We start from the raw sequence: 25,477 nt of genomic DNA, 5'->3' as shown, positions 1-25,477 counted from the left end.
GACATTTATTTTGGTCCTTCGAGCCGGATCAGAAATATCAGAACTGTTATCTGTGACTCTGTTCCAGGATCTGGCATACTGTTTCCTGACGCCGTGGAGCCAGCACCGAAGACTGTGCACAGCCCTCTTAGACGAGGAGGACCCGGGACGTTTGAGTCCGGGCCGGTCTGGTCCACGGCGGTGGGATTCAGTCTGACGATCCGAACCACCAGTGAGACGTCTGAGGGTGAGAAACACTATTTTGATATATAAAACGGCCGCAAAGGTTTAAAGAAACGTGATAAATTAGGTTTAAGTTCGCCAAAAAGAACTAAGTTTAGACTGGTTTTAGAGGTAGCCATTAAGTACTTCGTCATAAATTAGGTTTAAGTTCGCCAAAAAAGGAACTGTGTTTAGACTGGTTTTAGAGGTAGCCAAAATTACTTCGTGACAAATTACAATACGTTTAGGCAAATTAAAACACGTTGAGACAAAGGAATTAAAATAGGTTTAAGTTCGCCAAAAGGAACTGTGTTTAGACCGGTTTTAGAGGTAACCGTCAAATACTTCGTAACAAATTAGCGCGCAAATGTCTATGTGTGTGTATGTGTCTAGAAGTAAGTTGATTTACAGCACAATAAGCTGCTGAACTACTTCTATTTTATTTGTTTTCTTTGCTGAGGCTCACGTACTGGTGACAAAGGAGAACGGTTGGGTTTCATCTCATAAAACTGGTACCGCTTCACCTATAGGCTATAGGGTGAAGTCGAAGGCCGTATCAGTAAACCACTCCGAAGTCAGGCGTGCCAGTGACGGCCCAGCAAAATCTTGGAAAATGGGGAATAAACAAGCAAAATTAACACCTGATGAGGAATGGTTAGAAAAACAACAAACAGGAGCAGGTAGAATAAGTGCAAATAGGTGGAGAAATCCACAAAAAGCAAAGAACCGCAGCTGGGAAGGGAAATGCAATCCCTCAGCTGTTACCCAGCTGAAAGCTGTCCTGAAACAAGAAATTACATTAACAAAAGACCCAAAGAAGAAATTAAAACGTGAAGAAGAATATAAACTTTTCCAAGCATGGGAAACTGAAGCTGAAAGGAGAACTGAAAATAAGAAAAAGAAAGAAGAAAATAAAAAACTATTTCAACGCACTTTCATTAAAGGATTACTACCACCCATTAGGTCTCATGTAGAAAAGCATTGGGTAACGCAAGATACGGGCACAGCAGATGAGGCGTTTCAATATGTTAACCATGTACAGACAGTGGTGAAACGGAAAGAGAAGGTCTCAGTTTTTGCCCTCGATGCTGACACTGTTCTCACAGCTTTTAGTGGAGGCTACAGGGGAGGTTTCAGAGGCCAAAAGAGAGGAGAGGAATGCGTGGGGAAGAGCAAGAGGTAGAGACAGACCTAGATACACACCAAACAGTAATTATAGCACTACATGCTGGAAGTGTGGAAAAAAGGGACATTTTGCACGTGACTGTAAGACACAGAGAACGCCCGACACAGAATGATTAGCTGCAACCACTGTGGCTGCCAGCACCCAGACAGATGACAGGGAGAGACAGAAAAAATAAAATAAAATGAACAAAAGGCTAAATTGAATTAGAACTTAACTGTAATGTATTCAAAATGATAATAGCAAGGATAGCAACCTGTAAACTGGTATTAACAATAGAATGAAAGAAAATACATAACTCACACAAACACATATTAAATGAAATAGAGAGATGCATAAGGTATATTAAGGTTGTGTCATTGTTCAGCCAAGGAAAGTGTGTGAAAAGATAAATGTCTCCAGCTTGGGAAGGGGTGAAACTGCAGATCACCCCCATCCCTTGATGGATGCAAAATAAAATATAAATAAAATATTGTAATATACTAATGCTGTTATATAAAAAGATAATAACATTAATAATAACATAATATTAATATGAAGAGGCACCTCAGTCAGCTATGATGTGAGGTGGATAATTGTTAAAAGTAGTCTGCATCAAGCTTAAGGTTTGCTCAAATTCAGTACAATGACATATGAGATGAAGAAAATAAAGAAAATATCTAAACTAATTAAGTGCATAGAGGCACTTGACCTGCTTGAAAACCTGTCATCCTAGATGAGACATTGCTGAAATATAGAGCACACCTATACTAACAACTAACAAGCTAAACCCTGTATACAACAGCTAAAGCTACACAATTGAGAAGCTGAATTAAATATATGGTCACTGCTAAGCTGATGAGCAGGTTACACTTTTTTTTTTTTTTTTTTTTAGAGCAGGAGCTGCATAAGAACACATCAGAGGGAGGGAAACAGCTATTAAAGCTCAAACATGAAGCTGTCTGTGGGCTCAGTTTTTTTTTGTTTTTTTTTGTTTTTTTTCCCCTCACGCTTCTGATTTGTTTTTGGCAGTAGCCTTTTTGCATCCTGACTTATGTGTGTAAAGCGTTCAAGCCATCAGTAACTTGTTTTTGTTTTGTTTTGTTTTTTGTTTTGTTGGTTTGAAAAATGAATAAATCTGTGATCATACTTGTGGATCATAGTGGCACATAATGATTAGGCATATGATTTACTAATGCAGATGTAATAACTTTATTCTAAAATTCAAGGAGAACAAACAAGAACACCATCTTCAGTTATGTCTTGTTGCTGTTCTCTGTGTAGTGTGCTGAGTTTTGTTTTTTGTTTCTTTTGTTTTTTGAAATGTTGCTTGAGTGATGAGCACTGTAACTTCTGAAGTGGCTCTCACCATGTGTCCTTGATGATGATAAGTTCAGAGCCAGCTGAGAGCTGGGTTGTCTGTTTTGTTTTAGGTGACAAGCCAGAAAAGTTAAAACTTAGTTTCTTGTTTTGAAAAAAAAGGGGGAAAAGGGAGGTTTTGTGTTTCTCAGCAAAGAACAACTACAATTTCATTTTCTGTTTTTGAGAAAGGAGAATTTGTAATAATAATAATAATAATAATAATAATAATAAAACAAAGAGTGATGTTTTGTTTAAGTGGTGAAGACAGCTAATACTGCAATATACCGTCTAGTGCATGATCTGCGAGCAATAAATGAAATCATCTTATTTATCTTTAAATAAACTCCAATTATGGAAACCTGAAGTCACATGCTTAGGGCACACCCTCTCAGGTGAAGGCAGAAAGCTACTAAACAAAGAAAAGAAGCCATACAAAATGCGCCACAGCCACAAACTAAGCATTCATATTCTTTCTGACTCTTAGTGAGCCTGAGTTATGACCTTGGCTCCCTGTTTTTCTGCTTCCACCAAAGGTGGGGGTGACGCTCCCGTGGCATGTGCTCTGTTCTCTTTACTATCACAAAGAAAAAAAAAGAGAGAGAGACCCCTACTCTCTGAATACAATATTCTCTTCATAACTCAGCAGTATGAAATGTCATGAAACAGTGTAACTCACTCACAGTAAATCAGCAGTATAGGATAATACAAACCTATCTAATAGATCTAATGATTTTCGCATTCTTTTAACTCAGAAGTATGATGTGGCCTACAGCAGTATCATGATTCACTCATTTTGATTATAGGTATAATGTAATATATAACAGCATAATAATCTCACAACTGCTACAAGCACATTTGCCTTTCTTAACACACGCGAGTGAAAGGCAACTGTTGAGAAAATGCTCTTTTGGGTGAGACAGTCCCAGAGGCCTTGCATGCAAGCTACTAATACACATACATGCAATGAAGAACAGCTTACACTACAGCACACACTATACATGCGCCTATATCTCTCATTAGTGTTAAAACAGGGAAAACTTAATAGTTTTGTTATCAAATGCTGAAGTTTATCCACTACTAACAAATAAACTCTCTGGGTTGCAGGACAACAACTTCAAAAAGAATGAGACTGGTATGACCAACCAGTGATGAAACAACAAATTTAGTGGTTAAGAGTCAAATTGTGAGATGTTTTCTGCTGATTGAATCATACAAGTGATTACTGAAGGAAGGAAAATTCCTTTTTTGTGCTTTTAAACGTGATCTTATGAATTTTAATATCTACCTGTGTTGTCCTGTCAACTTGGTGGGTTATGAGTTAATTATATTGTGAGGGAAAACAAAAAAGGGGGAGAGAAGGCTGACACAGGGCCTGGCCCGGTGTTTCTCCCCTCTCTGAATAACACAGCCAAAACAACATCATTTTCCTGTTCGTCTGTTTTTGTTTTGTTTTTGTTTTTTCTCTTCATGCTTGATTACAGGCTGCTTTGCCGGTCCTGAAAGCCGAAGCTGGCCTGGACTCCTGCTCTCCCCTCTACCATCTCTGACCTTGACCCTGACCAAATGCTGCAACAGCTGGACCCATAACAACAATCTAAAAATGTCAACAGTGCTACAGGAAAGCGATCTCATGCAGCAGAGATGGAGAGCGTTAAATCCAAGGCCTGTTTCACTACATGGGGGAGATTTCCAGACAGCTTCAGCTGACAGAGCTGTGACGAGACGCCCATTAAGCCCGAATGAAAAGTAAGGCCGAGCAAAAGAATGCTGACCTTGATAACTCTGCATTAACACTGTGCAGGACAGTGACGGACCAACACGGATGATCGGGCAGCAGAAGAAAGGGCGTGCCAGAGACAGGAGGAGCAACTGAGGTCAAAAGGCACCTCAGAATGGACAAAACACAGAAGAAGATGCAGGTTTCACCTGCGGTGAGCATGGACACTGGAGAAAGGACTGCCCCAATTGGGGCCAGGACCAGGACAGACTGAACTATGAGCAGCAGCAGCAATGGTCGCAACCGGACTGAAAAGGAGGAGGGCAGGACCCCAGGGCACGCTTCAGGCCGTGGTTTACCCAAAACACCAGAACAGGAAAGTGATAAAGACGCCAACATACACTAACATACACATCTACACACACTGACTCAGAATGAAGAGAAACACACACCTGAACACACGTGCACTTGTTGATTGAGTGAGAAATGACACACACACTATAAGACAATGTACACTCATCAAACATGACTGATGCCCTGAACGCCTTGAGACAGATCAAGCAGGCCCAAAATCAGGACTATGTAAGTAATACAAGTGACTGGTTTTCTTGGCTTTACACTGGCTCCTGGCTACAGCTGCTAAAAGACTACTACTGCCTTTTCACTGTGCAATACTTTTTGTTAAAAACCAACGGTGCAATAGACTTCAATACTTGAAATACTTGCAATTCCTTTGTATTCTTATTCTTATTTATTCTATTTATCCCTTTTTGTATTTTTACTTTTATTTTGTGTCTTTGTAACATGTATCCTGCCATGTCTAAAACTCATGATTAACCGTATAATTGTTTCCACTGTTGCTGCATACATAGCCGTGACAAATGATGATGATGATGACCCCGACCTGTTGGAACATGAAGACTTTGTGTGATTAATGATGGTGTGATAGAAACTGTACAACAAGATGTTACATACTGATCTCACTTGAAAGTTATACTGACAACAGGAGGGAATGTCAATGGAAAATTGTACTTAGTAGTCAGTATAAGCTTTTAATGATATAAGTTTGCATATGATAGAATACTGCATGTTGACCTTTTGATGACTTAGACTGTTGTCCACTACAAGACTGTTTTATAAATTCTTTCTCACAGTGATAATAGCTGAACAAGCAGGAAGAGGAGAGCTGGACACTTTTATCTGACGCTCCCTAACAAGAAGAGAGGCCGCGTCTTTCTGTATCCCACAACACACACACATACACCTGAACCACTCTTATCTTCACTCCCTGCGCACTAACTTTCCTCTGCCTATGAATAGACGTATTCACTGTTGTATTATTTTTGCATATAAATAAAGACAAGTGCAAGAACAGAGCGCTGATCGCAGGGCCCCCACTCTGTTGTGAGCGTTCTGTGATCGCCCTTGTATACAAGTGAAAACCACAGCGTCTGTGTGTGTTTCTACCCTTACACTCTTAGCTGAAGAAGTGTCTTTAGAATAAATCTCTTGACACTGTACCAACCATCTTCTACTCTATTTCTGATGTAATGTCCTTAACCAGTGTGTCAGACCACCACCCACCAGCATGCACAAGCTCTTTAATCTAATTTATATTTTTAGTGCTGAAATATAATGATTGATGTTAATAATATAGCTTTTAAATGTATCATTTTACAAAAAACTGGGAAAAAATAAGTACAGTAATATTATTTGATGCCACTGAGGTTTGAAATGCACACAGGAGGCATCTAGGGAGCCGGTGTTCCCTACAGCTTCACTAACTGACTTGTCTATATGTTTATGTGATTTATGTTCATGTTGATTGTGTTGATTACAAAGATCTGCAGAAAGGCTCCAGTTATTCTTCACTCTGTACATTGCTGTACATGCCTTGTATACTTTCTTCAGCTGAACTGTGTACGTTCAGGAAATATAACTATAACTACTGAATCATGCAGACTGCTCAAACAGTAACAACATTATCATCACTGAAATGGATACAAACTGAACCAAAGAGAACAAAGCAAATCCAAACCCAGTGGCTGCGATTGGAGGTCTGAGCTCCACACTGAGATCCACACCTGGGATCAAGTCTCAGATACAAGTCTCAGTAGTGGGAACTGAAAACAGGTCTGAGTAGGATGAATACAACAAAAGATCCTGCCTTCAAAAGTCCACCTTAAAAGCTCACAGACTCACTGAAATCTTTATTCTGTCCTCTAAAACACTCAGAGCAGGACTAATCTCATCTCACAGCTGTCAGAGTCTCTGAGCTGGATGGACTCTGAGGTCCTCGTTTCTCCCCGATGAATCACAGTAAACAAATTTTAAAGCTTAGACTCACCCGAGCTGCACAGCAGACACAGCAACACCACCGAGCTGCAGAGAGTCGACCACTGAGAGACGCACATGGCGGTGATTATGTCCTGCTGCTGGTGTCAGATACAGATTTAACTCCCAAAGGTATGAAAACACCCCACTTCATCGTTTATGTACTCTGACAACCTTCAGAGTGGAACTTTGTGGAACAGTGGAAGCTCCATCACTGATGAGGAATTTTCCCTTTCATCGTTCTTTCTGTCACAGCCGTCTATGATAGACTGAAGTAACAGTCGAGAGCTCCGTGGTTGGTGGTTGGAGTGAAAAACCAATGGAAAGGAAGCAGAGATGTGATTGACTCAGAGACGGTGGTGGGATTTTTTTTTCTTTCCATGTTTTTTGTCAGGAGTGTTTGTGTGCAGGAAACCTTTGAATATGTCCGAGGCTTGCTGTGAATTTACGTCACTGTTTATATTGTTTTGTTTACCTGTGCTATTCTTCATAATGACATCATCAGACAGTTTATTATCTTGTAAATTTCCTATGACTTGTACAGTTTAGGCAACATTGTACTACTGTATAGTTACATTGTATGTGTCATTTAATCCACTGTTTTTGGACTTTTGTTTATTTTTATTTATTATTTATTCTGCTTGATTCTCGGTTTGTCTGTCTGTCTAACATCCAGAGTTTTCAAGATATTGTGTGCTTATAAATACCAATAACAGCTTCAGCTGAGCTAATTCTGGTGAAAATCGGGTCAAGGTCACAGCAAATGTGAAAGTCAGTAAAACCCCTTTATCCACATTTTTTATAGATTGCCTTAAAACTTAACAACAATACAACACACTTTTAATTTTTTCAATTTGACAACATCACAGTGACACCTTAACAGACTGATGTCATCATGTTGCCATAAAAAGATCATCAAAGTTTTATTAAAACCCTTCTCCTTTTACAGGGTTGTGCTCTGTGACTTCTCTTGCTTTGTGTGTTTTCTTTTAGTGAACTAAGTTTTTTTTCTTGGGTTCTCGCTGGTTTAGTGTTTGAGTCTTCCCTCAGTATTGCATTCATGTGTCTGTGTTTCCTCCTTTATCTCACTTCCTGTCTTATTTTTACAGTTAGTTGCTTTGCTATTAGTTTTGCTTCCCTCGTCTTGTCCTCTGTGATTTAGGTAAGCTGTGTCTTGTTTCCCTGTTTGCCCTTCTATGCGTATAAATTGTGGTTAACTTCAACTAGTCTTTTGTCTGTTCTGCTTGCCCTACTGTGTTTTCAGGCTTTGTTTCAGTACTTAACTTTGTTTCAGTTTCAGTACTTACTTACAGACTTAAGGATGGCTGTTTTTACTTTCTCCATATTCTCAACGTCTTTTCTTCACTTTGCAGAAGAGTGACAGTGGATATATTGGACAAAGGATGTTGGATATGGAGCTGCCAGAGAGGAAGACTTCAGAGAAGTTTCATGCATGTAGTGAAAGAGGACATGAACAGGTTTGGTGTGACAGAGGAGGATACAGGGTGAGATGCTAGAACATGATGTTATTTGACAAAGAAAATGTTCGAAACCTTCATTAAAATGAAGACTTCATTAAAATCCACATACACATGTTTAATTGAGAAGAAAAATTCCCCATGGGAAAACATTTCAGAAATTCAGAAGACATTTTTTGATCTTTGCAACCAGAACAAAATGAAAGCTTTGTAAAAATCTAATTTTTACAGTTCACACCAAAAGTAATCTATAAATTTTTTTATTGTCATGTGACTCAGCAAACAGCAGAGATCTACAAGGGAAATGCATAACGTGGAAACAGAAAATACTGGGAAAAGATAAATAAAGACAGAATGAGAGAACATCACACTCCTCAAACGCACTTTAAACACTGACAAACTGTGAGCTGTGCTTGACATTTACAGCAGAAAACAGAAATTTAAAACATATTAAAATCAAACAGACTGAACCATAAATAACAACAGTATTTGGTCATCAACAAAACGGGTTCCTTCAGGCATTAAATAACATGTTAGATGGTGTAGTACCTTTATATTTTTGTAAAATGTGTAAAATAAATCATTCCAGAAGTTCAGACAGCAGCAGAGTTATCCAGGACTGGCCTTCATTATAGAAAAAGAATGAACTAAAGTGTGTGAAGACATCTTCAATCTGAACAGAGCTGTGAGGACAAATACAGCTTTTCCCTCAAGCATCAGCTCTGTGCACACACTTAAATCACAGATCACAGTGACTCCACTGCAACACACACAGTCAGGAGGATATTTTGCTGAGGAGACATTTCTATAAAGGTTTCAACAGGAAAGCAGAATAATAAGAACCACAATCAGAGTCAGAGTCAGAGGAGTCGTTGCATTGACGGCACCTGCAACATAAACAGGATCCGGATCACTCGGGTTAATATGAGTTACTCTTAAAGAGTCTGCTGTGCATGACATGAGGGACAGCTGTGTGAGGGAGCTACAAACCTGATATGATGAGGTGAACTTGATTTTTGAAGCAGTCGTAGGAGCCACTCTCTGACAGCTGGATGTTCTTCAGAATTATGGAGAAGTTTTCCTCCTTGTACTGATCAGGAAAACTCAATACTCGACCTGTGAACATCTGGTCCTGATACTCAGTAGATGGCACGCCATCGATGATGTAAAGCACAGGTTTGTCCTGTTTGTACCAGAAGACAGGGGCAAGTTATTGGTGTAGACGCACGTCAGCAGGACATTTTCTCCCACCAAACCACGGACCGAACCACTCACTGTGACATATCAAACACAATAGTTGTGTATACACTGACTTCACAGACAGTCCAGCAGTGATGTAGGTGAGCTGCCTATCAAGAAAGACTAAACTGTGAATTCAGAGCTGAGAGGAGGGTTACAAACCAGGACTAAGTCTAAGAAGCAGGTGCAGTTCACTAAAACAACACTGTGGAGAAAAACAAATGTACAATATAAATCGTCTGATAGGGAGGTCAAGCAATCATGCTTTCAACTGTAGCAAAAAGAACATCCACAGAGCTCACAGTTTGAGTATAAGTGTAACAGTGTCATGGTTTGCAGGGCAAGCCATGTGTAAATTAAACAAATAAATAGTAGTAAATAACAATATTCTGATTTGCAAATCTCATTAACTCTTATTTTAATCACAATAGAATCCAGAAAATATATCAAAGGTTTAAACTGAGAAAATGAGCTTTAGTGCAGAGAAGCAGCGTTTCTGGATAATATTCACATACGGCTTCTTCTCTCCACGATGATGAGCTTTAATGCTTTTGTGGAAGACCACAGTAAGCTGTGTCCACAGACAGTGATTTCTGAAAGCGTTCCAATACTGATTTCCAACCATGTCATTTGGACAGAGTTTTCTTCACATTCTCTGAATCTTTTGGTGATATTATGTACTGTGATAATACATTTATACAAAATCCATTTTTTTCTATTAAATTTGATCCATGTAATTTTACATTCAGAAATATTATGAAATTGTTCCACAATTTGTAGATGCAGTTTGTTGCAGATTAGTGAACGTCTGCAGAAGATGCTCGTTTATATACCCAATCAGTACCTCCCAGATACTGTCACTAGAGACTAGAAAAAACACAGTAACTAGAGAAAGACAGTAAGTAAGATAATCCTTTGACTCCTTGCTGTAATTAATAATTAACACTATAAAAACACAGTGACTGTTAGCTGTAATTGTGTCTGACAGTGGGTAATAAAGCAATTTTGGGGTGACCGTGGCCCAGGGGATTGGGAAGCTCATCTGTAACCGGAAGGTTGTCGGGTCGATCCCCCTGCTCTCTCTGTCCTGATCGTTGTGTCCTTGGGCGAGACACTTTACCCTACCGCCTACTGGTGTTGGCCAGAGGGGGCGATGGCGCGATATGGCAGCCTCGCTTCTGTCAGTCTGCCCCAGGGCAGCTGTGGCTACAACTGTAGCTTGCCTCCACCAGTGTGTGAATGTGAGAGTGAATAAAAAGTAGAATTGTAAAGCGCTTTGGGTGCCTAGAAAAGCGCTATATAAATCCAATCCATTATTATTATTAATTCACCCTGGAATGAATTATTATTGATAGTAATTGGCACATGGTTGAATTTAATTTTGTGGAAACTGGCTTTTACCATAAAAACAGACATTATGCAGAGCAGTCCCAAAAGATGCAGGCGCAGAAACTGTGGATGAACCTGCAGATCAACCGGACACAACTGCACCACTGACAGAGGTGCTTAGCTGCCTCCATGTAACTCATAATCACCCACTGCAAAGTCTCATTGTATTTATCATGAAACCATTCCAACAGTCAGAGATAAACCCCAATGGAAACAGCAGACTTGCAACCTATAGGGAATCACAAGGAGGCAGGTGATTTACCAGGATACAGTTAGATGGATATAAGGAACTTTGATAGGCATTCATTATCTGAGGTTGCAAAGGGAAGTGGTTGTTCCCAGTATGTCTGATCTCTGAGAGGCAGAATCCAATCTGTCAGACTCAGAAGCAGTTGGGACTGAATTAACCAGAACTGTGAAATACTTAATCTACAAGGAGCTTGTGACAAACCTCTGTCTCTTTTGAAAGCACCGGAGGTTTTTCCAGCATTGACTGAATTCCACCTTCATACCAACTTTATATCATCTAAGAAGAGAATGCGAGGATTGAAATGAGCCAGGGAAACTTAACAAACATCTGCTCACATCTGGTTGAAATCAGTTCATCCACAAAGAGCAGCAAATCAGCTGATCACAGCCTGTACAATAAGAAAATCTGCTAGAGCTTGTTGGAAATCAACCTCAATATTTTTTTTTTACATATACCTCATTATTTTATATGGCACAATAACATCATGATCTTTTGTCACATTTATGTTTTCCAGGATAATATACAATAGAGCGTTGAAAGAAAATGCCACACCCATCCAATACCAGGCTAGTGGAAAATTACAGGACTGGAAACCAGACCCAGTCCCAAATAAGGGAAAGACAAGTCTATACCACGGCTCCTCTGCTACTTTTTAACTAATAATATTAATATTCTTGTTGTATTTTTACTGCTTTGGTGTCGTACCCTTTCTCTGTCCGGACCACTGGACAGAGGAAGTCCATGGTCCCGCAAAAAACTTGAAACTTCAATCTTTTAATAATTTTTGAAAACGTATACTTTGAGTTTGCTCATCTTGTCTCACAAAAAGAAAAAAATTTTGTTACCAAAAGCTCTCAATAGTAATTATTGTGAGTTATGATTCTTTTCCCCACACTGAGCCATTACAGCCAATTTCAGGGTTCCCCCACCTGCTGAATCTACTTTAACCCCTGACTGTACACATTTTCCTGTTTAGAGGCAAATTCACCCTCTACAATGTAGCAACAGGAAATAGAAATATATTTTTATTTTCCTTCCTTTTCTTTATATTCAAGCTAAGTTCAATTAAAATAAACAAATTAGACTTAAGTTTGTATTCCCATCTTCAAATGTTATTTTATTATTATGTTAATACAGCACAAGCTTTGTAGAAAATAGAAACGTCCTCCAAAGAGCTACTTTTTACTTTCTTACTTTGAGTCCATTTCAGAGCCTGTAATTTTTTACTTTTACTTAAGTAAAGAAGTTGAATCAGTCCATCAGCTTTTACTGGAGTATTTTTAACAGTACTATCTGCACTTCTATAGAATAGCTAAGTAAACAATGTCTGTACTTTTGCCAATTCTGATGTTTTGCTCACCAGGGTAGCAAGTCGGTCAAGTGACTGTACACTGTATGATGAGATAAGTTCATATTGCTTGAATGTGTTGTTACAGTAAACAAGAGCAGAATAAATGAAAACAAATTAAAAAAAAAAATCTCTCAGCTTTGAAATGAAAATACACCAGAATGTATCAAACATTAATCAGATGTGCAAATATCATATTATTATGAACAAGAGCAGCTTAAAGAACCCCCAGAAAACCCTGAAAGACATTTCAAAGAAATACATTTAAACTTGTTGAACATCACATTGTAATACCATGGCCCTTGTAACCCACTGTTTATTTTTGGCCACTAGCTCCCGCAAGATTTGGGCTGGGTCCCGTGGGATGCCAGATACCAATGCTGGGCTCTACCACAGACCTCCAGGTGTGTTTAACTCCTAGTTCATGTGCAAATTTCAAAGGTGAAATGAAACCCTGCCCTCCCACGCATTACACACTGGCAGTCTTTTCTTTCCATCTTGGAGAAATGTTTTAACATTTTTTTGCAGTAGCAGCAGTAGTGAATGACAGTACCGATCAGTCTGTGTTGGAAACCGTGCTTCATGAAGAGTTAATGAGAAAGATCAGAAATGTGAGGTTTGTAGTGAGATGCAGGTGACCCGGCATTGACCTGATGTCTCCAGATGAAGGTTCGGGAAGACTTGTCTCAGGTTTGGAGACACGTTTATCTGCAATAAGATAAAACCACATGAGGCAGGAGCTCTGATATCACTTCTTTTTCTTGCATCCTATGCATCTTCTAATGATATAATATGGCATAGGATTCAGAATGAAAAGAAACTTCTGAATTATTAATCCAAGCAGTTTTTCACACTGGGGAGATGCTCCTTTATTGACTGTAAGAACCAGAAGAGTTTTGAGTGCTATAAGATTATGCTGTTTGTGGGGAGTGTGATCGGTAGTTGTAGTTTAACTGTGTTGTTTGAGCACGTTAACTAAACCACATGCCAATAGATGGGAAAATGTTGCTTACATCGCTTCACTGAAATTGGATATTCTCCAACTATAAGATCTCTGACGGTTGTTTGACATCATTTATTATGCCTGCCTGGATGTTTTGTTTGACCACAGTGATATGAGCACACTAAGCTGTGGGAGGAGTCTCACTGCTACCAACCTGACACAGTGACCTCGATGACCTCCTTGAAGTCCATCTGTGGGATGATGCACTTGTACAAATTGCTGTCTGATATCTGGATGCTCTTCAGGAGGACAGAGAAGTTTCCCTCTATGTACAGATGAGGAAAGCTCTGAACCCGCCCTCTGAACGTCTGATGTTGAAAGCGAACATCTGTGTTGCCATTAATGATGTCCAACAGGATTCTCCCTTCTCTGTCCTCCCAAAGAACCTCAAATCTCTGAGGTAAACGCTGCAGCTCGGAGCAGATGCAGGGCAGCAGGACGTCATGTCCAGCCGGAGCGCAGACATCCAGACTCATCACTGGCAGATACACAAACACATATACTCATGTGTGTAACATGAATGGGACAACATATAAAAGCATGGCTCAGTGTGAGCTACACGTGAGACAATGTTTAGCAAAGCCCCTCACAGATCCCAGTCTGATCTCTCTGTTCTGAAAACATCAAACACACTGATCACTGCAGACGTCTGCAGGGGATTTAAAGCCTTCCAGTGATCAAGGAAGACTCACCTGTGTCGAAGCTGATAATGAAAATGGTGAAGAGGACAGCGGGGCTGTAAAGCAAAGATATAATGTGTCAACACACGACTGCAAATATATCTCAGTGACAGCAGGTGAACTACAGGCCTCTCCCCGCTCTCTGAATACTGCAGTTTGGCTGAACAGGGCACTGATACAGGCTACTTTAAGCTCTCAGCACACCACAGGTGAAGCAGCGTTTTAGCTGCAGACATTAAAATGGATACGTTGGAAACTGTGAAAAGACCCAAGGAACTCATAGACAGTGCATACAAATAGAGAACAGGCTCTGGTGATTCTGCAACTTTGCAGTCACTGTGTTTTCCATGCTCCCCTACGATCGCAGCTAACTACTGAAATAAGGAGAGTGTGATCGCACAATCAATCCTAGCTATTCTGCCAGCCTTCCTGGCGCTGCCCAGTGAACTCACTGCACTGCCTCTGCAGCAGAGCCACAGACCACACCCTGCAGCAGACCTGAGGATTTGTGTGGCAGTTTCACTTTTTTTTGCCATGAATGAACACAAATTATTATCTGACATCCTGAGATCACAACTAATTCAAAACTCTGCCATTCATTTGTCCCATCGGAGCTTAGTAAGGCACCATATGCCCCGTCGGATACTAAAATCACATGAAATTGTTCGACTGGGCAAAAATGGGCAACTCATATAATCTGGTAGGAAACACAAAGAATAATAAATTTCAAGTGTTGAGTTTACAACAAAAGCCTCAATTGTGTCATTTACTACAGTAAATGACAACAAAAGAACATTTAAAAAAAGGCATTTTAATGGGTTTCAACCAGAAGTGGCTGAGATGGAGCCAAGTGGTACAACTGGATGCATATAATTATTATATTTATACATATACAATTATAGTATTGATATATTTAAGCAGCTAAAGTTGGAGCAAAAACTAAAAAAAAATAAAAGCATGTGAACTAGACAGAAATGGCCATCATAGAGGGTTAAATCGTATTGGATCAGAGACTGAAGCTTTGAGCGACACCTAGTGGCGGTATGACACCGCCGCTCCGATATAAGCTTCGTAATTAAAGGTCTATCATCCATGAACCACTGTTTTAAATCGTCTTCAGTGCAGAAAAATGCATGTGACCAATGGCGTCACATGATTGGATCACACGAATGGTCCAAACCATTTGATAGTGTTACATAACGTGAGATCCGTGTGAACGTGTGTTTTTGAAAGCAGGAGAAAAGAAACTAAAAACTGTTTCCACATGCACGCCTTCTTCCAACCACTGCTTTACACACGTTTATAGATCCATCTTTGCAAAACTGTATTTATATCATTCTCATAAGCCCAAGTTACAGCCAGCACTTTGTTACAGAGACATTCTTCTGCTGTCTCCTATTTCACCACTAGATGTCGCTGAAACTGAGCTTTGAATGAATGAAGTGGTTCAATACTGGTGCATTTCTTCATTTGGGCATCACAAGTTACACCCAAAGCCATCAAGCTGCTGTTTAACTCCAAGTTTAAGGAACACGTATCCCCAACAACATGTCACTGCTGCACCACTAACCTTATCCAAAGAGTGTCCATCAGTCTTGAACGAGCTCTGCTTCTAAGCTTGATCGCTCTGAAATCAAGCACCCTGTGCTCTGCTACTTGCACTGCAGTCTCCAGCACATCAATCCATCCACACAGAGCCACAGCCCTGAGCTTCGACACCCCCCCACATCCACAGTGCGTGACTGTGGTAGGGATGTGGTCTCTGGCCTGCTGCAGTGGAGTGGCGGTGCTGTGATGTCAGGGGGAACAGGTAATGGTGATGAGACTAATAGTGCCAGAGAAGACTAATGGGAGGGGTGTGTGTGTGGTGGAGGAAACCACGCAGAGAGCTGGCTCCAGGCTGGAAGACTGTGCTGAACCTAAAAGAGTGCTTGTGATCAAAATAAAGCCTTTTAGCACGCCAAGTGTATGCTGTGTGGGTCCAGTCTCTTCACAGTGACAAAAGCATCATTTGCTGCTGGCTGACTGTCTACAGTCATAGACATAGACACAGTAACCTCAGTCCCTCCCCTCTGCACAATCACCTTGTTGTTGCGTTCCACATAAAATGTGAAAACATTAACAAGTAACGCAAGCGGGCTTCAATAATTTCAGAGCTGCTGCTGTGATTTCAGTCAAATCTAATCTTTTTATGTTTGGTTTTAGTCTTTTTTTATTATCAGTGCATTTATAGCAAATGCCAGAAGCCAGATTTTAGAAGCAGCATCAAGCAGTTTGTGATAACAAATTTTTACTTAATTATAAAAAAAAATACCAAATGTGAAGATATTTCCTCTAGAATGTAATTTCATATTAGTTACCTTAACAAGTTCACAAAATCATCACAAATAGTCATTTTTTTCTCCAAGATCTAATTTTACATTGTTTAGCTGTTATTTCCATAACTATAATAAGAATGCACTAAAGTCATTACCTCCTTGCAGAGGATTCTTCAGAAATGAGAAAACACTCCACCAAAATAATCCCCTCACTGCACTGCACAGGCTTTTATACAGACACCCTTCTGAATTTCTCTTTGGTCACGTGATGTGTGTGTGTGTGTGTGTGTGTGTTACAGAAGCAAGGAGGCGTGCACATGACTCTTCATCACATACAGCCATCAAAGTCTAGAAGGACATCGTGGAGACATAATCTTTGCAGTGGCTGCATCTTTGTATTTGAATAACAGAGCGTTGTTAGGAGATCATCCTGTGACTGTGACATCACAATAATTTGCCTAAATTAGTAAATCTGTCCCATAGCATATAAAATGATATGTATAAAATATATAAAAATATGAAAATCTTATTTTCTTATATTTCCCTGCTGTGATTCAGTCTAGCTTCTTTCCTCCTCCCTGTTTAGGGTTTCTGTGACTGCAGTAATATTCGCTCCATCCATCACTGATTCCAGCAGAACTGCACTGCAGTAAAAATGAATCCTAACAACTGTAAAACAACAAAGGACAAACTGATGAACACTGATGATACAGGACCTTAAGCACAGTTAATACAGATCATAATCTGGATCTGTCATCATGCAGGAAGTAGTTTTTATTGGAGCAGTGTGACATTCAGAGTCCACCTGTGCACTAAACAAACTGCTGTTAAAAACTATAAATGTATCAGGAGGTTAGGGATGAAATTGAAAATGCAGTTATAATTAACATTTAAAAGGTCTTCTTCATGTAGTTTACCATGTCGATCATTTTCATGAATGCTCAGCTGGTCTGTCGCAATGAATTATGAGACAGCAATTCCTCCCCCCTTTTCCTAAAGGATGGTCCAGTGTATCTTATACTTAAGGAAGCAATAAAGGAACCACTGAAGCTCCTTTCCTTAGTATCAGGAGCAGCTGTCACCGTACAGATGCTTCTGGACAATGTATCTCAGTGAGGAACCTTCCAGAGAAAACTGGACTCAAATAAGCATGCGTGAGCACGATTCACCCTGGCAATTAGTACATAAAGCCAGTCGACTGAGGAATATACAGGTGGTGGTGGAGCTGTTACTGAGACAGTGAGCTCAAAACAGCATCTGTTCCTGTGACCACCAATAAAGACTTTACCGGGAAAAGCTACCAGGAGATCAGATCAGCTACACAGTGACGGGGGGGGAGTTGTCTGTCTGCTGTGTTACGAAAGCAAAGAGGTGCACATGACTCTTCATCACATACAGCTATCAAAGTCTAGAAGGCTCTGCGAGTAAAAACAGAGATGATGTAATGCTGTATATACTAAAGAAAGATGCTTCCTGTTACCTGCTCTAGAAGCAGATTAGACTGCATCACTGCTGTGCACAGTCACAAACACACTGCTCAGAGGCAGATACAAATAAGCTTTATTGTGTGGATGCTTTATGCATCCACACTATTGAGTTCCTGTTTCTCTTTATTCTTTATTGTGTGGATGCTTTAAGCATCCACACTATTGAGTTCCTGTTTCTCTTTATTCTTTATACTTTATTATTGTGTGGATGCCCTCAAAGGGCTTCCACACTATTGAGTTCCTGTTTCTCTTTATTGTGTGGATGCCCTCAAAGGGCTTCCACACTATTGAGTTCCTGTTTCTCTTTATTCTTTATTTTTCTTTTTCAAGTTGCTTCCGTACGTTTTTTGGACTTTATCTACTCCCTCAGTTTTCAGCCGATTTTCTCCGTTCAAACTCTATACTGTTCTGCTCTTTCTGCTTATGGGTGCTATGACTTTTGGTGTTTATTACTGTTATACTTTTTAAAATATTACACTTTTTTCCTTTAATTTGTCCCATTGAAATGAATGGGAAACTTCCACAATTCTGCTAAAACTTGCTTGTTTTTGAAACTTAACTACTTCCTTATACTTTCACCTAGAAACTCCATTCAAACTTTAAAATGTTCTCAGATTATTGGGCTATTCCTGTGTGATTCAGCTGTTTCAGATCTTCTACCGTTTTAATTTTATGCCTCTTTAAGTTTTCAGTTGCAAAATTGTGATTTTTCAGAAAATACATGCGTTGCTATGGTTGCTATGCAATTAACTCAGAGTGAGGGCTGGTCTGTTCGAATTTTCTCTTCATGTCTGAACAACTTCTTGCTACTCGCTCAATTTCCACTCAACCCCACAAATTATACATCAAAACGTAGGTATTTTTGCTGGCTTTCAGAAAATGTCACTATCATTCTTGTGGGATTTACAGATTCTTTGCAAATCTCCTCAGAGCAACACAAGGTCTGAAAACTCTCCATAGAAAGTCAATGGAGAGCTTGTTCAAAATCACCGCTGAATTTTTCTAATGAGAGGCATTTTCAAATCGTCATATCTCCTTAACGAAACAAAGTTGAGACATGACGCTTGTGCCAATATATCTTCAGACTCTCCTGATGCTCACAATTCAAGAGTATTTTCCTCACCTATTACCGTTTGGCCATGAATTACATTTGTTTGAGGATAGGAAATTTGTCTCTCGCTCAGATCTCTTCAGATTTCAACCTCTGGAAATGAGGCACTTTTTCTCTCGTCATATCTTTTTGATGGATTTCAACAGAGCCCTGAAAATTTCCATGACTGTTCACCAAAGCCTGCTGTTTCTTACGGTGAAAGAATGATTTTGATGCTCCATATAGATTTAGAGTTACACAACGTTGTTTGAGGGCAAGTCAAGGCAGTTTTGCTTCGCCTCTTCTCAGTTGCAGTGTGTTACAAGTCATATAGCTTTAATAATTTATATTTTATCTCTGAATTATGAAGACCTGGAGATTTCCCCATCTCTTCTGAACAAAACGGTGTCAGAATGAGCGTTCTAGCCCCTACGGTTAGGAAATTATGGCCATTTGTTCGAGGGGAATCCTGAATGTGAGAAATACACTAAAGAAAACTCAGAGCTCTCTCTGTCTGTGTGTGTAAGTGCTGATTAGAGCAGGTGCAGCTAATTTAGCTGACCTAGATATACCAAGCCCAGACTCTTAACAGCCACTGTTCCCTTTGCGCTGTGTGTGTGTGTGTGTGTATCAGTATTTCTCCCATGTTAAAGTATAACTCCTCCATAATAGTATTTCTGCTAAATCAAAGTACTTCTACTACATCTTAGTACTTCTGCTCAATCATAGTAATTCTGGGAAATCATAGTATTTATCCCAAATCATAGTATTTATGCAAAATTACAGTATTTCTGCTAAAAAGCAGAAATAGTACCTTTAGCAGAACTTTCTGTCAAAAGATATTATTTATGTTAAAACATACTATTTCTGCTAAATCATAGTATTTGTGCCAAATCATAGTATTTGTACCCAATCATAGTATTTCTGCCATGTCATTGTATTTGCGCCAAATCATGGTATTTTTTTGCCAAATCATGGTATTTGTGCCAAATCATATTATTTCTGCCCAATTAAAATTTCTGTTATGTTATAGTATTACTACTAAGTCGTAGAATTTCTGTTATGTTATAGTATATCTGCTGATTATAGTATATGTGCCAAATCATAGTATTTATAGCAAATCATAGTATTTGTGCCCAAACATAGTATTTCTTGCCAAATTGTAGTATTTGTGCAAAACATACTATGTCTGCAAAATCACAGTATATCTGTTATGTTATAGTATTACTACTAAGTCGTAGAATTTCTGTTATGTTATAGTATATATCTGCTGATTATAGTATATGTGCCAAATCATAGTATTTATAGCAAATCATAGTATTTGTGCCCAAACATAGTATTTCTTGCCAAATTGTAGTATTTGTGCAAAAACATACTATGTCTGCAAAATCATAGTATATCTGTTATGTTATAGTATTACTACTAAGGCATAGTATTTCTACCAAATCAAAGTATTCCTTCAAAATCATAGTATTACTGCAATTTCATAGTATTTGAGTGAAATCGTAGTATCTGTGCAAAACATACTATGTCTGCTAAATCACAGTATATCTGTTATGTTAAAGTATTAGTACTAAGTCACAGTATTTCTGCCAATTCGTAGTATTTGTACTAAATCATGGTACTTGTGCCAAATCATAGTATTTTTTGCAAATCATAGTATTCGAACCAAAACATAGTAGTATTTGTACGAAGTAATAGTATTTCTTCTAAATCATAGTATTTCACTCAAATCTCAGTAGTTGTGCTTAAACGCAGTATTATTGCCAAATCATAGTATTTGTACTGAAACATAGTATTTCTGCCAATAAGAGTATTTCTACTAAATCATAGTACTTGTGCCAATTCATAGTATTTCTGCCACATTGTGCTAGTTGTGCAAAAACATAGACTGTCTGCAAAATCATAGCATATCTATTATGTTATAGTATTACTACTAAGTCGTAGACTCTCTATTTTGTTAAATTATATCTGCTGAATACAGTATATGTGCCAAATCATAGTATTTATAGCAAACCATAGTATTTGTGCTAAAACATAGTATTTCTGCCAAATTGTAGTATTTGTGCAAAAACATAGAATGTCTGCAAAATCACAGTATATCTGTTATGTTGTAGTATTACTACTAAGGCATAGTATTTCTACCAAATCATAGTATTCCTTCAAAATCATAGTATTACTGCAGTTTCATAGTATTTGAGCAAAATCGTAGTATTTGTGCAAAAACATACTATGTCTGCAAAATCACAGTGTATCTGCTATGTTATAGTATTACTACTAAGGCATAGTATTTCTACCAAATCATAGTATTCCTTCAAAATCATAGTATTACTGCAATTTCATAGTATTTGAGCGAAATCGTAGTATTTGTACTAAATCATGGTACTTGTGTCAAATCATAGTATTTTTTGCAAATCATATTATTTGAAGTAAAACATTGTATTTGTCACGAAGTCATAGTATTTCTTCTAAATCATAGTATTTCACCCAAATCTCAGTAGTTGTGCTAAAACCCAGTATTATTGCCAAATTGTAATATTTGTACTGAAACATAGTATTTCTGCCAATACGGTATTTGTACTAAATCATAGTACTTGTGCCAAATCATAGTATTTCTGCCATATTGTGCTAGTTGTGCAAAAACATATACTATGATTTTGCAGAGAGTCTATCTATTATGTTATAGTATTACTACTAAGTCGTAGACTTTCTGTTTTGTTATAGTGTATCTGCTGAATATAGTATATGTGCCAAATCATAGTATTTGTGCTGAAACATATTATACTGCCAAATTGTAGTATTTGTGCAAAAACATAGAATGTCTGCAAAATCATCATATATCTGTGATGTTATAGTATTACTACTAAGGCATAGTATTTCTGCAAAATCATAGTATTTTTGTGTGTGTGTGTGTGTGTGTGTGTGTGTGTGACAGAGAGAGAGAAAGAGAGGGCGAGAGAGAGTTTTTATGGGAGCATCTTATTGTATGATTTAAATTCAATATATTTAGACTGGTTGACTGAATTTGATCCTGTGTGTGTCTCTCTGTACATGTGTGCTTCCATATGTGTACATATTTGTGATTGTGTGACTGTTATACTTTTTTTTTTGCTGATTTTTTTCATTTAACAATTAAATTTGAGGGACCCTTAGCATGTTCAGGATTTTTTCAGCTGTCCATTTTGCTTTTCCAATTTTTCTATTTAAGTTATTACTATTGTGCTAGGCTAGGTCATAGCATTTCTGCTGCTTTTCAGTATTTGTGCTAAATAAAGCACCTCTGCTAAATCATACTATTTCTGCTATTTTATGGGATTTGTGCTAAATACAGCATTTCTGCTAAATCATACTATTTCTGCTATTTCATAAGATTTGTGCTGAATATAGTGTTTCTGCCAAAAAATAGTATTTCTGCCAAATATAGTATTTTTGATTAATTATAGTTTTCTACCAAATCATAGTACAGTTTTACTGCTTTTATATGGCTTCTAAGACAACCAATCATATATCTCAGGGCTTGCACATTCAAATTTGCATATTGTTGCCTTCATGGCTTCCCAGCCAGCCAATCATATCTGAGGGCTGGCACATTAAAATTTGCATATTGGGGCATTCATGGCTTCCCAGCCAGCCAATCATATCTGAGGGCTGGCACATTCAAATTTGCATATTAGGGCATTCATGGCTTCCCAGCCAGCCAATCATCTATGTCATATATCTATAATATTTCATATTTTTATTTTAAATGGTCAACATTTCAAGATTCCCCATGTCTTCTGAACAAAACGGTCTAAGAATGACTGTTCTAGCCCCTACGGTTAGGAATTTATGGCTGTTTGTTTGAGGGGAATCCTGACTATGATAAATACACTGCAAAATCCTGTCTCTCTCTGTGCTGCATGTGTAAAAGCCTGCACTTGGTGCACCAGTTTTGGCGGGAAAAAAGCACACAGCCTCTCTGATTGGTGGATTCAAATTGAGAAGCTCACAGCTGTTTGACTGACCTAGAAACATGCTGTTAACAGCCCCTGTTCACTTGCTGCTGCTGTGTGTGTGTGTGTGTGTGTGTGTGTGTGTGTGTGTGTGTGTGTGTGTGTGTGTGTGTGTGGAGAGAGGAGAGAGAAAGAAAGACACACACAAAGACCCTTTTAGGGTAGCATCTCATTGTTGGATAAAAATATATATTCAGACTGGTTGACTGGTGTGTGTGTCTCTCTCTGTACATTTGTGTATCCATATTTGATTTTGTGTGTATCTGTTGGCTATTGTTATTTGTTTTTTTTTCTTAATGTATTTTTATTTTATTTTTCACAGGTGAACAAAAAATTAGTTTTGAGCGAACTTAACCATGTTCCTTTTTATTCAGCTTGTCATTTTACCTTTCCAATATTTTCACTTAAGTTATTACTATTCTGCTCAATCATAGTATCTGTTGTAATTCATTGATATTAAGCTATATTGTAGGATTTCTGCTAAATCATAGTATTTCTACTATATTATATTTTTCTTTCTAAATATAGCATTTTTGCTATAGAGTAGTATTTCTGCTATGTTATAATATTTGTGCTAAACTGGAGTATTTTTGCTAAAACATAGTATTTATTTAAAATTACAATATTCATAGTATATTATAGTGTCTCTGGTAAATCACAGCATTTCTGCTATGTTGTACTGTTTTTCTAAATCATAGTATTTCTGTAATGTTTAAGAATGTTTGGCTAAATATATTCTTTCTGTTATCTTATACTATTTCTCCTAAATTCTTGTATTTTTGAGAAGTTATCGTGTTTCTGATAAGTTACAATGTTTCTGCTAAGTTCCGCTATGCTATTGTATTTCTGCCAAGTATTATGTTTCCTCTAAGATATTGCATTTCTGCTAAGTTACTACATTTTAGCAAAGTTCCTTTGCTTCTGCAAAGTTTTTACAATTTCTGCAACTTTTCAGCTTTTTCAGCTATTTTAAGCAGACAGCTTCAGCGTTACAGCATCCACACTGCATTTTCGCAGGAAATGCAAATTTTTCTAGTTCTTTATTTTTCTTTTTCAAGTTGCTTCCGTACGTTTTTTGGACTTTATCTACTCCCTCAGTTTTCAGCCGATTTTCTCCGTTCAAACTCTATACTGTTCTGCTCTTTCTGCTTATGGGTGCTATGACTTTTGGTGTTTATTACTGTTATACTTTTTAAAATATTACACTTTTTTCCTTTAATTTGTCCCATTGAAATGAATGGGAAACTTCCACAATTCTGCTAAAACTTGCTTGTTTTTGAAACTTAACTACTTCCTTATACTTTCACCTAGAAACTCCATTCAAACTTTAAAATGTTCTCAGATTATTGGGCTATTCCTGTGTGATTCAGCTGTTTCAGATCTTCTACCGTTTTAATTTTATGCCTCTTTAAGTTTTCAGTTGCAAAATTGTGATTTTTCAGAAAATACATGCGTTGCTATGGTTGCTATGCAATTAACTCAGAGTGAGGGCTGGTCTGTTCGAATTTTCTCTTCATGTCTGAACAACTTCTTGCTACTCGCTCAATTTCCACTCAACCCCACAAATTATACATCAAAACGTAGGTATTTTTGCTGGCTTTCAGAAAATGTCACTATCATTCTTGTGGGATTTACAGATTCTTTGCAAATCTCCTCAGAGCAACACAAGGTCTGAAAACTCTCCATAGAAAGTCAATGGAGAGCTTGTTCAAAATCACCGCTGAATTTTTCTAATGAGAGGCATTTTCAAATCGTCATATCTCCTTAACGAAACAAAGTTGAGACATGACGCTTGTGCCAATATATCTTCAGACTCTCCTGATGCTCACAATTCAAGAGTATTTTCCTCACCTATTACCGTTTGGCCATGAATTACATTTGTTTGAGGATAGGAAATTTGTCTCTCGCTCAGATCTCTTCAGATTTCAACCTCTGGAAATGAGGCACTTTTTTCTCTCGTCATATCTTTTTGATGGATTTCAACAGAGCCCTGAAAATTTCCATGACTGTTCACCAAAGCCTGCTGTTTCTTACGGTGAAAGAATGATTTTGATGCTCCATATAGATTTAGAGTTACACAACGTTGTTTGAGGGCAAGTCAAGGCAGTTTTGCTTCGCCTCTTCTCAGTTGCAGTGTGTTACAAGTCATATAGCTTTAATAATTTATATTTTATCTCTGAATTATGAAGACCTGGAGATTTCCCCATCTCTTCTGAACAAAACGGTGTCAGAATGAGCGTTCTAGCCCCTACGGTTAGGAAATTATGGCCATTTGTTCGAGGGGAATCCTGAATGTGAAATACACTAAAGAAAACTCAGAGCTCTCTCTGTCTGTGTGTGTAAGTGCTGATTAGAGCAGGTGCAGCTAATTTAGCTGACCTAGATATACCAAGCCCAGACTCTTAACAGCCACTGTTCCCTTTGCGC

At 38.3% G+C, this 25,477-nt stretch overlaps 1 protein-coding gene and 1 long non-coding RNA gene across 7 annotated transcripts in view; one reads left to right on the top strand and one right to left on the bottom strand.

Annotated features, from left to right (window-relative positions):
• LOC120436317 overlaps positions 1–7,652 on the bottom strand; it is a 32,640-nt gene extending 24,988 nt beyond the window's left edge. For 2 of the 6 annotated variants that reach the window (XR_005610301.1, XR_005610302.1), the window contains exon 1: positions 6,790–7,646. The gene's annotated coding sequence lies outside the window, so the exon portion shown is untranslated. Of the gene's footprint in view, positions 1–6,789 lie in introns of all 6 variants that reach the window. The other 4 variants (XR_005610306.1, XR_005610303.1, XR_005610304.1 and 1 more) reach the window with 4 other exon arrangements.
• On the top strand, positions 233–1,105 carry LOC120436325. The gene is made up of 2 exons (XR_005610312.1): positions 233–363; positions 488–1,105. It is a non-coding gene; the product is annotated as an uncharacterized LOC120436325 (long non-coding RNA).
• Positions 7,653–25,477: the final 17,825 nt, after the last annotated feature.

The sequence above is a fragment of the Oreochromis aureus genome, linkage group 23 (genome assembly GCF_013358895.1).
Source record: "Oreochromis aureus strain Israel breed Guangdong linkage group 23, ZZ_aureus, whole genome shotgun sequence".
In the NCBI taxonomy this organism is placed as follows: domain Eukaryota; kingdom Metazoa; phylum Chordata; class Actinopteri; order Cichliformes; family Cichlidae; genus Oreochromis; species Oreochromis aureus.
This window is presented reverse-complemented; position numbering and strand designations above follow the sequence as displayed.